At 50.4% G+C, this 14,655-nt stretch overlaps 3 non-coding genes across 3 annotated transcripts; 2 read left to right on the forward strand and 1 right to left on the reverse strand.

Annotated features, from left to right (window-relative positions):
* Positions 1-1,164: 1,164 nt before the first annotated feature.
* On the forward strand, positions 1,165-1,238 carry Trnan-guu (transfer RNA asparagine (anticodon GUU)). The gene has a single exon. It is a non-coding gene; the product is annotated as a tRNA-Asn (tRNA).
* A 129-nt stretch (positions 1,239-1,367) lies between these two features.
* Trnan-guu (transfer RNA asparagine (anticodon GUU)) lies at positions 1,368-1,441 on the reverse strand. Its single transcript has one exon. It is a non-coding gene; the product is annotated as a tRNA-Asn (tRNA).
* A 1,961-nt stretch (positions 1,442-3,402) lies between these two features.
* On the forward strand, positions 3,403-3,616 carry LOC144140113 (small nucleolar RNA U3). Its single transcript, XR_013316325.1, has one exon. It is a non-coding gene; the product is annotated as a small nucleolar RNA U3 (small nucleolar RNA).
* Positions 3,617-14,655: the final 11,039 nt, after the last annotated feature.

Consider the following 14,655-nt stretch of genomic DNA (forward strand, 5'->3'; position numbering starts at 1 on the left):
TTGAAGGTGGCTGACATCTGTCCGCCACCACCTCCGGATGCACTGAACCACGACGGCCATCAGCTGGTTGGAACAGGATCTACACCGCACTGATTACTGTTGTCTCAGCGCTGAATGGGCGGCCCGTGGTAGGACAGCGACCGATAGGCTGAGCGGTGGGGTGGAGTTTATCGAAGTTCAAAAAGCGGAAACCGGGAGGCAACCTTATTGTACGTGAGGTGAAGCCAAGGACGCTAAATAAACTGACACCAGAATACCAAAAAGAGAACAGGCACCACTGCAAGCGGGTACATTCTTGGGTGCCAGACACATCGAAAGAGTCTCCCTGCATCTCAATGACAGATTTGCCCGGAAGACGCATCGGTAGGAGTATCAGAATTATATAATCACGTGGCGCACTACAACATGGCCTTCCTCCCTTGGGCACCCATACACATGATGGGCGCGGGGGTGTCATTTCAAAGGCAGGTTTGTGAGTGTATAGCCACCACCTCCAGGTGTACGGATTTACGTGGAGGATTTCATGACGTGGTGCTGTGAAAATCCCAAATTGCCTTAGTCTCCGTAGGCGATGGGAACACTCTTTTACACCCGACGAACCCGAAGCAGTTATCCAGAAACGACTTGCGCGTACGGCGGGATGGTGTGACATTAGTGGTTTCTTTAACAAAACAGCGCGAAGCACGGGACAAAGGGAAGACGAAGAACGAAGGGAAGACGAAGATTAGTGGTTTCACTAGTCAACGAGCGCTACGAATGGTACCTGGAAACTTGTCGCCCGAAAATACTCTTTTCTTCCTCTCTGCACACGCTAAATGCTTTTGGGCTGTAGCATTCGAGCCACAGAGGCGGTTTTGCTGAGGACGAGTTCCCTCGGCTCCGAACGCCACGATATCGTGGGCTACTTGTAATAGAATGTTGTACATTCAAGGTGACCTCGTCGTTTACTCCTACCAAGTTTTTTTTTTTTGTTTGAACAGGGAATTTGTAACTAGATGACAGCTGGCATTTTGTTTTGCTCATTTTCTTGGACACTGCAGCAGCTTGTTCTGCTGGCTACGTGTAGATACAGCCCGCAACAAACGCAACGCTGGGCCTGTTTGCGGCCCGCCGACGTCCCGCCTCCGTGGCGCAAACAATAAAGAAAAAAAAAAAAAAAAAAAAGCCTCCGTGGCGCAATCGGCTAGCGCGTTCGGCTGTTAACCGAAAGGTTGGAGGTTCGAGCCCTCCCGGGGGCGTGGTGTTTATTTTTTTTTTCTGCCTTATCTATCTAGTTGGAAATTCCCTGCCCTCCTCCCCTCCCCAAACACAAAAAAAGGAAAACGTGGTAGGAGTAAACCAAGGACAGAAAAAAAAAATAAACACCACGCCCCCGGGAGGGCTCGAACCTCCAACCTTTCGGTTAACAGCCGAACGCGCTAGCCGATTGCGCCACGGAGGCGGGACGTCAGCGGGCCGCAGCCAGGCTCAGCGTTGCGTTTGTTGCGAGCTGTATCTACACGTAGCCAGCAGAACAAGCTGCTGCAGTGTCCAAGAAAATGAGCAAAACATTAATGCCAGCTGTTATTCAGCAATGTCACTGCACCAGTTCTGACGCCAGCAGGGAACCTTTGGACACTAACATGCTTGACATGCACTGGCGAACGTCAGTCACCCTGAGAAAAAAAAGACTAATCTGCCGCACATATGATTTTGTGTCCATGTCGGTTATAGTTTACACTCAACTTGAATAGAAGCAGATGTCCCGAAAATGCCGTCCCAGTTAGGCTTTCTTGCCCAGGGCACGACCTGTCTGTCACGTAGCATATCGCTCCTCAGCCGTCCTATTCATGACAACACTTCCATTCATCCCGTGTTTTCGGCACAGGAAGGAGTGTTGCATCCGAGCTCATATCCTTCGCACCTTCCCGAACGTTTCATCGTGCAAGCATTCGCGTGCTAGAAGAATTGGCGACACAAGTCTGTTATGGTAGGGTTTTCTCTCCCACAATGGCACAAATGAGGAACATTCCACCGGGAAGTGTGTTTCTATGCCGGGAAATGCATTTTAATTAGAAATGTTGGTGGAGTAACCATCTTTCAGTTACACGTAGTTCAATCGAAATGAATCGACGGTTGTAAGCAGTGGCCCACCAGAAACCTCACTATCGGCAGTTGTCACTGATTTTCGCAAAAAAGCGGAACCAGCTTGCGAAGTGGTGAGGACGTACAAGCCAAGAATTCGGCAGTCTTCGTTTTTTTTTTTTTTTTTTTTGCGCTGGTAGTAGCGACGGCGACGTTGAAGGCATGCGCAGCGCTTTGCGTTTGTTTTGTCGTCGTACTGTGTGAAAGCCTCAATGCTCAGTCTATTGCTTCAGCGTTGCGGCGAATGATGATGTCCGGCAACGCCTTCTGGGCTACCCCGTGTCCTGATTACTGAAATTAGAGGCAGTGATCTTTGTTAAGCGGTGTATAGTCAACGCTGTGGCTGGGCGCAAAATGAAGTAGACAAACAGCCACAGTGGCTGCAGGCTGCCATATAGGTTGAAAAGGGGTGCACGAATCCCGAAGGTAGCAGCTATTTGTCTAATAAAGGCAGAAAAGTCTGAAAGCCCGTTTGCACATCTCGACGTACGATACATAACGCCAGCTGACGTAAAGGGTCAAACACATGTGCGGAAAAGCACGCGTGCACGTGTGTGCGTCCCCGCACGCGTCTCCGCGCCGAGAACCGGTTTGGCTGCCGGAAGACCCGCCTCCTCGCCCTCTTCCGCGCGCTTCCAACCTGCTCGATATTTTAACGCGCCCTGTCGGAAACTGGATTGCTCGGACGGGCATGCGTCCCCCGCTTAACTGAATCTTTACTCGTGCATCCCAGCATGTGTCGTAGGTGAAGTGTTTGTTTTGTTTGCCTGTAACGAAATAAACGTTTTAGACGCCGCGACACCGCGGGCCGCACAGAAACTCGGCAGTCTAAGCATGTTGGGTGCTTGAATACTGATTAAACGAGAGAGAGAGAGAGAGAGAGAGAGAGAGAGAGAGAGAGAGAGAGAGAGAGAGAGAGAGAGAGAGAGAGAGAGAGAGAGAGAGAGAACCTTTATTGCCCCAAGGGATAATTCAAGATGATTTTGAACTTCGATGACCGCAGCAGGCCACGTCGAGCGGCCATCTTGAAGGGGTATCGAGCAATGCAAAAAAATTAAGGCACGCTACTTAAAATTTAACTTTTTTGACCAGCTCTAGTACGGTATTTACACCTTGCAAATTAAAGATTTCGGTTTCCAACTTCGTATACGATGCAGATACCAGTCACTTGAGGTGTATGTTCTAAAGAATGGCGAATATTTGGTTTTTTCTGGACGTACCACTGATCCTGAAGGCAAAGGCAGCCCAAGGGGCGCCTCTGTAGGTGCAGTGTTGGGCAAGATCATGCTTCATAGGATCATTTCTATATGAAGCTAGGAGAGATCGTTCCGCGATCTTAGAACTCACTCAGCCACGATGATGAGCCAAGGGTCTCTGCCTGAGCGCGAAACTGGGTGCGCAGTTTTCGGTTCCTACCGGATCTGCCTCCTCTGATGACCGTTCCCGCGGCACTGAGTTGCCAACGGGAGGGCAGGGACCTAATCTGAGTGGTGCGGTGTTTTCACTGAATTCAAAAGCAGGAGTGTGGTGGGTAAAACCTCGCATATCAGCTTTTGCGAAGGATGGAAATGGTCCAAGCACGTAGGCCCACAAACAACTAACGAGCAACGTTTTCCCCGCTGCAAAAAAAAAAAAAAAAAAACGATTGAGAACTTCCGGGACTGGTGGGCGGAACGAGCACTAAGCTGCTTTCGCCATGGCCTCCGAGATCGGCTGCCGGCGGCGTGCAAACGGCGGGCCGCCGGCAGCCGATGTTGGAGGCCATAAAAAAAAATTCCCGCGCCTTCCCGCGAGGGGAACACGAGTAAACGCAGAGCATTGGGGCCTCAGTTCTGATTGAAGGCAGTGTTGCTTCCATCGCTTCTTCCGTGATGCTGGAGTAGCAGACACGAGTAAACGTGGGCACGAGCGTCAACCAAGGAAGGAAGGAGCAACGCAGTGACTGAAACACGAGCGACCGCTAGCCGCTATATTTGCAGCGCGCGCAGTAGAGGGAGAGCAGTACGGGGGGGAGAGCGCGCATGCGCAAGCAGCGCGCGCCCTTCCACGCCCCACAGCGCAGCTATCACGCACCTGTTACGCCGAGACCGCGACGGAGCGAACGGGCTGACTACGACGCATGCGCGCGCCAGCTGCTGTTGAGAGAGAGGAGGGAAGGAGAGGCGCACCTGCTGCGGACGCGGAACTGTTGACACCGTCCGACGCAGGAACAGGCGAGGCTAAGAAATGCTCTGCATTTAAAAATATATGTCGGGTGCGTGGTTGAGCGCTTGCTTAGCATGTGCGAGATACTGGGATCGATACCCAGCACCTCCACGACGCTTTTTAAATGCAGAGCATTTGTGTAACTCACGATGTCCCCCGTGCGTCGGCGTCCGCAGCAGCCAGCCTCCCCCTACACTATAAAAAGAAAAAGCAATAACAGTTAGCGGCGCCCGGTTTCGATCCCACGACCCTGCGGGCGGAACGCAAGATACATGGTGCTCTACCCACTGCGCCACAAAGCCGACACAGAATGAGAGGCTACGAACGCGCCTTATATCCTTGACTCATTCAAACTACGTCAAGAAGCTGCTGATACAACGCATTCACTACCTGTGGGCGGAACGCGAGGTACATGGTGCTCTTCCCACTGCGCCACAAAACCGACACAGAATGAAAGGCTACGAACGCGCCTTATATCCTTGACGCATTCAAACTACGTCGTCAGCGGCATGCGTTGGCGACTCAGCGGCGTGCGAGCGGCGTGATAGCTGCGTGGTGTACACGTATAAAACCCAACACAACTACCACCACCAACAACTACCACCAAGAACTACCACCACCACCACCACCAACCCTACGCCACGTAAACGACCCCAATGCTCTGCATTTACTCGTGTCCCTCGCGGGGGGCATGCGACGGAGGATTTTTTTAATTTTCTTGTATCTATTTTGAATCCCCACAAGCACAGAAAGAAACAGATCTGTCCAATTCTGCGGCGCTTTATTGTTCTTGCCTTGGTCACATAACGAAAAAAGATCAAAGTTTTTATTGATTTTTTGCGTGAAGTCAGCGTTAATTCTTCTTAGTGGTGTACCGGAACTTTGGTCGCTGTAAAAGTGGCCTCTAAAGCTAACTCAGAATTTATATGGGAATAAATAGGACGTGAAGGTGAGCTGTAAAATAAAAAAGGCTCCTCTTAGTGCTGTGTTTGCAGTGCACCTCAGGGCAAGGCAACTCATCGGTGTGAACGCTTTCTGTATGCGTTGAAATCAAGGTATTCAACTGTTACAGACATACAGCAGATCAATCTTCCGTGTTTAATTGGGGAGTTTTCGGTTGATCACATCATTTCTTCGGGTGCACGGGACGCTGCCTTCTATGCAGGGGTCTTTCTTGCTGTCTTTCTGTCATCAAATTATGCAACCACACTACCTTACGCCGTAACATTACATCGGGAGAAGCAAACGTTGTGGTCTAAGCAATACCTTTAATGAGTAAAAGAAACGCAAACAATTATGTTTTGTACTAATCAGTTTATACAGCATCAATGTACTATAGAGGCGAGGCAGCATCACAATCCAAATTCAAATTTCCAGGGTAGTAACACGCGGAAGCTTTTCTGATTGTAGGGTTTAACGCGGTCACGCAGCGCAGGCGATGAGACGCGCCGTATGTGGAGGGCTCGGGATTAATTTGGACCACCTGGGGATCTTTACCGTGCCCAGAAATTTCGGCACACGGGCGTTTTCGATTTTGCTCCTCTTAAAAGCGACCACGTACTGCAGCTGGGGTCGAACCCGCGTCCGTAGGCTCGGCAGCGCCCTCAAAATGGCACTGTGCCAAACGGAGGAGGACGCCTTAAAAAAGGAAGCGTACCTCCGCACGTCTTAGATGATTGGTCTGGCGATATTGTTACAGTCGAACCTCGTCAATTCGAAGTCGCATAACTCGAACCAACGAATTATTCGAACTTGTCCATTGGTCCCATCAACGCGACGTGTATTTGAATGGTGGAAAACTCCCGCTAATTCGAACTTCAGCTGAAACACTTGCCACGGTTAGTTCGAACAATATGCCCGTCCGCAGAGACTACTTTTCGCGAAATTCGAAACCGAAGGCCAAAGTTCAATGCGTAACTAGCCTCCACAGCTTCTTAAACCCGTAATAGCGTGCTTGCTCCGCGCACGCTGGAGAAGCTGTTGTTGTTGTTGTTGATGTTCCTCGTCTCACGGCGGATATCCACGCGGGGGATTGGCAAGGAATCGGGCATGAAGGGGGCTAATGCGACCGTTCACAACTTGAAAGGAATACCTATTCATTTGCATCCAGAAACAGCGCGTGATTAGAAAACAGAATTGGTTAAAAATTGAGAGTTCCGGTTGAATTTGAGAAAACGTGCCCGTAAAAATCAAAGCCATGGTCTCGGACAGACGCCTGGTCTCGGACACTGTCATGTTATTGGTGATCGCTAGTCCTTGAGACTCGTGTCGTCGAAATGAGACAGGCTCGCGCTTGAGATGAGCGTATGAGACGGCGACGAACATTTCTAGAGACGGCACGAGGTAATGAGTAGAGACCGGATTTCAGGCAAATGCCTATTTTTTTCCTTGCGTTCCTATTGCCCCATTTCGATATATGAGCACGAATTGGAGGTCAAGGATGGCTTTTATGGTGGTTTTATAGTGCCTATAAATGCCTATTTTGGGAGTTAGTGCCTAAACTCCGATAAATGCCTATAAATGCCTTTTTTTCTCAAATTGGCGCCCAAATCAGCACTATGTAGCGTCAAGTTTCGCTTTCGAGTGCAATTTGATACCTTTATTCATTCTACCTGGAAATATTTACTGTTCTGAATTCTATGGGTTTGAGCCTGGACCTCTTTTTAACACCCCCCCCCCCTCCCTTTGCACCGGTGCAACCGGAGTGGCGGCTTCTGCATGCTTTACGGGTGGCTTTCCCGCAGGACTTGGCGGTGGACGCACAACTCTACTCCCCAGTGGAACTATGATACCGTCATCGGCAAAGAAAGTGATGGGGAAAAATTACGCCCACCTCCCCTCGCGGGAACCTTGGTGTGATGCAACACATCTGCAGTGGTTCCATTGGTGTTTCCGTTGGGTTGATTCTCTAAAGGAACCCTCGCATCAAGCAATCGTCGAGTACTGCGAGACAGTGCAAACGGAGCACGGACGACCGTCGACTGAGACCGCGTTCGCTATCGGAGAGAGGAGAGGCGGATTGTGGAGGAGAGACGCACCTGTGCCGACGCCGCCGACGCCGCTGTTAGGCGAGAGCGTTCGCTATCGGAGAGAGGAGAGGAGGAGAGTGGAGGAGAGACGGACGCCGCCACCGGACACACGCCGGATAGAAGAGATGCGTTGCATCTAAAAACACTGTGACGTACACGCCCTTATCTTGTTTGTAATTTACTAGTTGAAAGGTTCACCACCGGGGGAAAAATTGGCTCTAGGTGATTGGACCCGACCAATAGGAGGCACCCTTCCCTTCTGGTCCGGTCTTTCAACGTGCACGGTCTGGCTTTCTCCGCTGCCCTTTTCAGCCATGCCGAAACGGAAGACGCCCAGAAGTGCGTTGATCCGACAGTGGACACTTAACTCACCATGCTACAGAATAGACGGAGAGGCCGTGTTCTGCCAACCGTGCGGAAAAAAGGTGAGCCGACGAGTTTTTACGTGGCGTGAGTGTTTCATGTGTTATTCCAAACCACGGCCCTCGATGAAGTGCGCTTGATCCAGGGGCTGTGGTCGAACTCGAAACTATGCAAAGTTGTCCATTGGTTGGCGCCTGGGCTTGGTTGGCGCCTGGGCGTCATGACCGCGATCCGCTGTTATTGCTTTTTGTTTATACTGCCCCTTTTTCTGAGAAAAGGAAGGAGGCACCTGTGCATTTTGAATACGGCAGACAGCGTTCCTTTCGGTGCCTGCATTTTTTCAAACGTTTTTTTTTTTATTGGTAGCGTTGTTTATAAGTTCTAAACTTTCAATACCATTGAGATTATTCAAATGAAATATTTTAGATACCTTGAGAAGGAGATTCACATTTTTATATAGCGTCCCTGTGTGCTGCGTTAAGTGAAAATACAGAAATTTCTTAATCAAACGAGCAATAGATCGGTTGGTACTGAAGGACGATGTTTCAAAACTAGCGCTGATGAACGGAGCGTGTTTTTAAGATATGCACTACATCCGCTAATCGAAGTCTACCTCGTAACTACTCGGTTAATTACATGCAGACGCTAGCTAGAATTACCGAAGTACGCCGCGCTAAGTTAACACGCAATTGAATGTGGTATCTTACTCCCCCGCCGTGCCACCGTGAAATTGAGGGTATTGATGGCGCGCGCCGAGTCAGATGAACAGAACGTCAATGGAATCTCACCTTCTTGTTTTTCAAGTACGTTTTGGTGGTATGACACGCGTAGCAGCGCGGAGCTCAAGTGCAATTATACCATAAAATAGGACGCAGCAGGGGTGTTCGATTGCTTCTCTGCGGAAGTTGGAATGTTTATTGATGCTTATCGTATTTATTTGTCTTCTGTTAGCATGTCAAGACGCTTAGTATGCTAGCATGTTTATCTGCGCTGTGATGTTGAATATACGCTTCGTATTTAAGAAATCCTAACGCATTTGCGCAGATTCCTTGCGAGAAGAAATATTACCTGGCTCAGCATGAGAAGACGGCAAGGCACCTGGCAAACCTTAAGCGGGACAAGCCCTCAACATCCAAACAGTCTTTTTTGACAACAGCCTTCAAGGACGACAGGACGAACGCTTTCAACGTTGATTTGTGCGAGGCCCTGGTGGCCGCAAACATCCCTTGGACCAAAATTGAAAATCCCGTGCTGAAACAATTTCTACAGAAATAATGCAATCCCAACGTGCCGTCTGAGTCTACTTTGAGGAAGAACTACCTCCGGCCTTTTTATGAACAGACATTAGCAAGAATCAGAGAAGAGCTTGGCGCCTCCTGCATTTGGATTTCCGTAGACGAAACAACAGACGTCAAAGGGCGCTTTGTCGCTCACTTTCTTGCTGGGAAGCTTGCGGCGCACGAGAAGACAAGGGCTTTCCTCGTGTGTTCGAAACCTTTGGAGAGAACAAATGGGGAGTCTGTAGCATTCTGTGTAGACTAATCCCTAAAGGTTCTTTACCCTACAGGAGTCGAGGCCACCAAGGTTCAGTTCCTCTACACAGACGCTGCAGCCTACATGCACACGGCCGCTCATCTCCTGAAGGCCTTCTACCCGCAGATGCTCCATGTCACTTGCCTAGCGCATGCGCTTCATCGTGTTTGCGAGGAACTGAGGAAGCACTTCACTGACGTCAACGAGCTTATTGGTTCACCCAAGGCCGTGTTCCTGAAGGCACCCTCTCGCGTGCGCGTCTTCAAGGAGATGCTGCCTGATGTGCCCCTTCCGCCAGAACCCGTCGTCACACGATGGGGAACGTGGCTAGAAGCTGTTGAGTACTACAACTGCTACTTTTCGGACATCAAGGGCGTGATCAACGGCCTTCCAATTGACGAGAGTGTTGCAGTCACAAAAGCTCAAGCTGTCCTCTCCGTGAATAGCCTTCCAGGAGACCTCGCGCACCTTTGCGCCAACTTCACGTTTTTAGCGGATTCTATCAAAAAACTTGAAAGTGCGGGAGAAACTGTTGTTACAAACGTTGCGCTAATTTTCCACGCACAGGAAAGAATCGCCACGGTTCCCGAAGGACCCGTCGCCGAAAAGGCACGTGCGAAGCTGCAATCGGTCTTGGACAAAATCAAGGGGTTTTTTGTACTTAAAGAAGCTTCAGACGTCCTTCGTAGTGAGCACTGTAGGATCCCAGTGTCAATTAACCCTTCGAATCTTCCCAAGTATAAGTACGCACCAATCACATCTGTCGACGTCGAGCGTTCGTTCTCCGCGTACAAACTCATTCTCAACGACAAGAGGCACAATTTGGAACCCGGAAATCTGGAGACGCTGGTAGTTACCTATTGTTTCTATATTTTTCATAGTCGTTCTTAAACTAGGTTCCGCGTTCTGTCCAAACACAATTCTTAATATTTATATTTCGAATGAGCGTATGTGTATTTGGCAGTGTTGAAAGGTCTTACCTGTATAATTAAGGTACCTGTAGAAAATTGCTAAAGTTTGTACGTAAGTTTTCACGTAACATGTTAATTTTTTAACAAACCTTGTCTATCTTGCATTTATTATTTTCTTGCTTTATTGTAATTTAATTGCGTCAGGCAAACATAACTTTGCGCTTTTATAAATCAGTATTACCATATTTCAAGTATTGTTTCTCCTGCCTGTTTCACAATATGCGACGCTTGAGTGACTTTCGCATCTGAACATGTATGTAAGCAATGCGCATGTGAAATTAGGCCAATTGATCGCCATTAGCCCAGAGGTATTACGGGGCAATTCCACGTCTAAGGTCAATGTATAGAACTTGTTATGAGAGAAAAATAAAGAATTGAATTGAATTGACTTGAACTGTTACTGTCATTGTGGCCTCATAGCAATGACATTTTTGGACTTCCTGTCGTGCTTACAGTTCACTCACGTCTTCACTTGAAATTATTAGCATTTATCTAAAACTTCAATGCGCCTGTTTTATTCTTTTTAGTGCCTAAAACGTTGTTTTTGGCGCCTATTTTTGGCGTCTAAAACGGGCCTTTTTAGTGCCTAAAAATCCAGCCTCTAGTAATGAGACGTATGTTACAGTCACAAAGTGAATGCGTCACTAAAGTCAATCCGAAAATCGCACTGTTCTGGAATGGCGGAAACAACTATCAAAAGTTCACAGTTCATTCCAGAAAACACACCCGTGATGGATTAAACGGCTCACGTGGTCTGGTGCAGTAGATGAAGTCGATGCTGGTATAGATTCCCGGTTGTCGCAGGCCTTTTTGGTAGTTGTCCCGTGGTACTCTACGTTGCACAGTCGAAGCCGGCGATTTATTGCGCGGTCGACGAACAGCTTGTAGGCACGACTGGCATTGCAGCCTTGCTGGGTCTCCAGGCGTCTTCGACGACGGCCTCGGCAGACCACGGCTAACGCATCTTTCGGATAGCCCTCCGAATCATGGCTCCTCCGATTCCACCCTCCTTCGTCGCCATATCGATCTCTTCTTCCTCTTCTCCCATCCCTTCTATACCTCGGACAATTCCTGTAGGCTATACTGTGAGTTCACGTGTGGCACATATCTACAAAAGGCGATTTCCCAACTTCTTATTATCTTCCTCATTACCCTAGCTTGGCGAACCTTACACGCATTCGCTTTCTTCTACTTCATCACAGACATATATGCGTAAATGGCCGCAGCCAATCCTCTGTGACAACATGCCAGTGAAGCAGCTGGCATAGACCACACGTCCTCGCTTCGCGCGTTGCGGGGGCACGGTCCTTTTCTTTCTCCGGCGGGCGCTGCCTTTTATAAGCGACGCTGAGATGAGCATCTCTTGCCGGTGGCCCTGTCCTGCGTCCGTCGTCGTCGGCGTCCGCGTCCGCGTCCGCACAGCTGCGTCTCTCCTCCGCTCACCCCCTCTCCTCTCGCCATGATAGCGCGCCCTCTCCTCCATCATCTGTGGCGCGGCAGTGCGGCGCGCTCTCACTTCGCCGGTGGGCGGCGCTGCGCGCGGCGCAAGCGCGTTGTGCGCATGTGCAGCGCCCTCTCTCTCCGCGGTCTCCTCTCCTTCGGGCGCGCTGCGCATTAAGCGGAGTGCCGCGGTCCGGCCGGTCCGGCCGGTCTCAATCGACGGTCGTCAGCGCTACGCATGCTCTCTCTCTCTCTCTCTCTCTCTCTCTCTCTCGCATTACCCGACGATTGCTCACGCAATTCGAGTAATCGACCCAACGAAAACGCACAATGGAACCCCCTTCAGCGTCGCATCACACCAGGGTTCCCGCGAGGGGAGGTGGGCGTAATTTTAGATGCGACGCTGAGAGCATCTTTTGTCGGCGGCTCTGTCCTTCCTACGTGCGTCCTTCGTCGTCGTCGGCGTCCGCACTCTCCTCCGCTCCCCCCCTCTCCTCTTCGATAGCGAACACTCTCTCGCGAGGGGCATTGGATTGGATTGAATTTGGATTGGATTGGATTAAAGTGGATCGTGTTGGATTGTGTTGCGTCATAGCCGCGGCAGACGCACTGGCGCCGGTGCGTGAACAGGTGAGAGCGAACACTCTCTCTTAACATCTGCGGGTGTGCGGCCCAACGCGCTCTCACTCCGCCGGTGGGCGGCGCTGCGCGTGGTGCTCCGCATGTGCAGTACTCTCTCTCTCCGCGGTCTCCTCTCCTTCGGGCGCGCTGCGCTTATAACCGGTGTGCCGCTCTCCGGCGGCCTTTCGGTCGACGGTTGCTCTCCGCTTGCGCTTGAACCCCCCTCAGCATCGCATCACACCAGGGTTCCCGCGAGGGGAGGTGGGAGTAATTTTTTTCTTTGTCCTTTTAAGTGCGAATGCACTTCTTAAGCGAGCCTGAATCGTCCGCCGCCGTTGTCCGCATAGCAACAGCTGCGGGTGCGCGCGCTCCTCGTCTTCCTCCTCGTCTTCCCTAGCAACGGGGGGAGATGGGCGCGCGCTACTCTCCTCCTCCTCTCTCTGCTCAGTGACTGCGGGTGTTGGGCGCCTCCTCTCCACTTCGGGCGGGAGAGCTCTCGCTCGCGTAGCGGGCGCTCCGCATTCCGACGCGTGAGGGCGCTCGTGTAGCCCTCGCCGTAACGGCGGGCGCTACTCTCCTCCTCCTCTCTCCGCTCAGTGACTGCGGGTGTTGGGCGCCTCCTCTCCACTCCAAGATCACGATATCCACCGTAATCGCGCAATCAACAACCGTGCATTCGCACTTACACACTCTCCCCCTCGGGGAAGTGCGAGGGAATTTTTTTGCTTTCGCAGAGCGTAATTATTGAAGGTGAACTCAGAAGGGCGTGCAATATTGTCTACTTTACCGCGCATGCGTTTCTGATACTGGTAGCGTGCGCCGTACCGCCAATCAAAGGCACCCCCACTAGCTCGAACTCCAGCTAATTCGATCAGACTTTCTGTCCCCTCGGAGATCGAATTAACGAAGTTCGACTGTATAACAAAGTATGGATCAACTGGCTCGCCGACGCGTGCTTCTAGGAGCGAACGAAGAACGTTTTACGACTGGTGCCATACTGAACGAAGCTGATGCAGGACTTGGTTGCATTCTCGATAGCCTCATTTTATGTCAATTTCGGTCTCATTTTGTATTGCGAGAAAACCAGATTTATTCTTCCAACTGTGATTATTTTGTAAATGCCAATCGCTTCAAGATTATGCTGAAAAGAGTGGCGCGTATTTGGTAACCGGGGCCGTACCCCCTGGTCACATAGATAAGGAAAATTGGGCTTACGTCAGTCTAACAATGCACCTGTGCATAGGCGGAGACTACCCCGAGCCCCCTCTAGTGTTTCCCAGGGGGGAGGGCAGAGGCCCCCCCCCGGCAGTGCTGATTTCCCCCCCCCACTCCCCCAAGTGCCATTAAGAGGGAGATAACCAATTAACATTTCTTAAGTTGCCTCTACATTTTCACTTTAACGTTAATTTTATTGGGGCTAAAGGCTACTGCACCATTGAATTGGCACAGATGTGGAAGGCTTACTTTCATACTTTACGTTTCTTTCTTCAAATTCTAACCAAGAAGGACAAGCGCAGCGACCTAGATGTATGTATGTATGTATGTATGTATGTATGTATGTATGTATGTATGTATGTATGTATGTATGTATGTATGTGTGTGTGTATGTATGCATGTATGTATGAAAATGTATATTTATGCAATTTATATACGTGTATATAATAATAATGGGTACATTTCATCATCATCATTATGGGCTGCAAGTACGGGGGCCGAGCCCCCGCTCCCACGGAGAAAATCCAAACTCTCCGCCTATGCACCTGTGGTTTAGAACAACGCTTCGTAGGAGCATTTCTGTTGAAGGTAGGTCTCTCCTCAAATCCACGCAATAATATTTACCTGGTGGCGCTGATCAGGACGGTAGGAACTTCGCCGTGACTGCAGCGAAGGAAGGACACGTCATCCGTCACCGCCCTCTTGGTTTCTCCGTGACTGCCTGCGTTTTACGTTGGGGTAGCCCCTCCCTCCTGGACGCCGTCTACATTGTGACCACTGGACCACCATCTTGGACATTAAGGACACGTCATCATGGCTTCTTGGGAGGTTGTTCAGCCACCACCCAAGGCCCATTTTTTTTTACTTTACGGCGCCAAAGGACGTCACCGTGGATGACCTGGTGAATGTCCTCCAGGAAATCGTAGGTCGTTATGGCCTGGACACCCTGATGCACCAGGGTGGATTCAAGTTCTGCGCAGTGGTGGCTACGGCTGCTGCTGCTCGCAAGATCGCCGAGAAAGGAGCCATCGCTGCGAACAGTGTTTCGTTTCCTGTGGCCTGCACGGGTTCGTTTGACAGTGTACCGCCTGAACCCCGTTGTGAGTAACGCGGAGCTACCGGCAGCACTGAGACCATATGGGAAGGTCCTCAAC

The sequence above is a fragment of the Haemaphysalis longicornis genome, unplaced genomic scaffold (genome assembly GCF_048455015.1).
Source record: "Haemaphysalis longicornis isolate Haplotype H1 unplaced genomic scaffold, Haemaphysalis longicornis Haplotype H1 scaffold_5, whole genome shotgun sequence".
NCBI lineage: Eukaryota > Metazoa > Arthropoda > Arachnida > Ixodida > Ixodidae > Haemaphysalis > Haemaphysalis longicornis.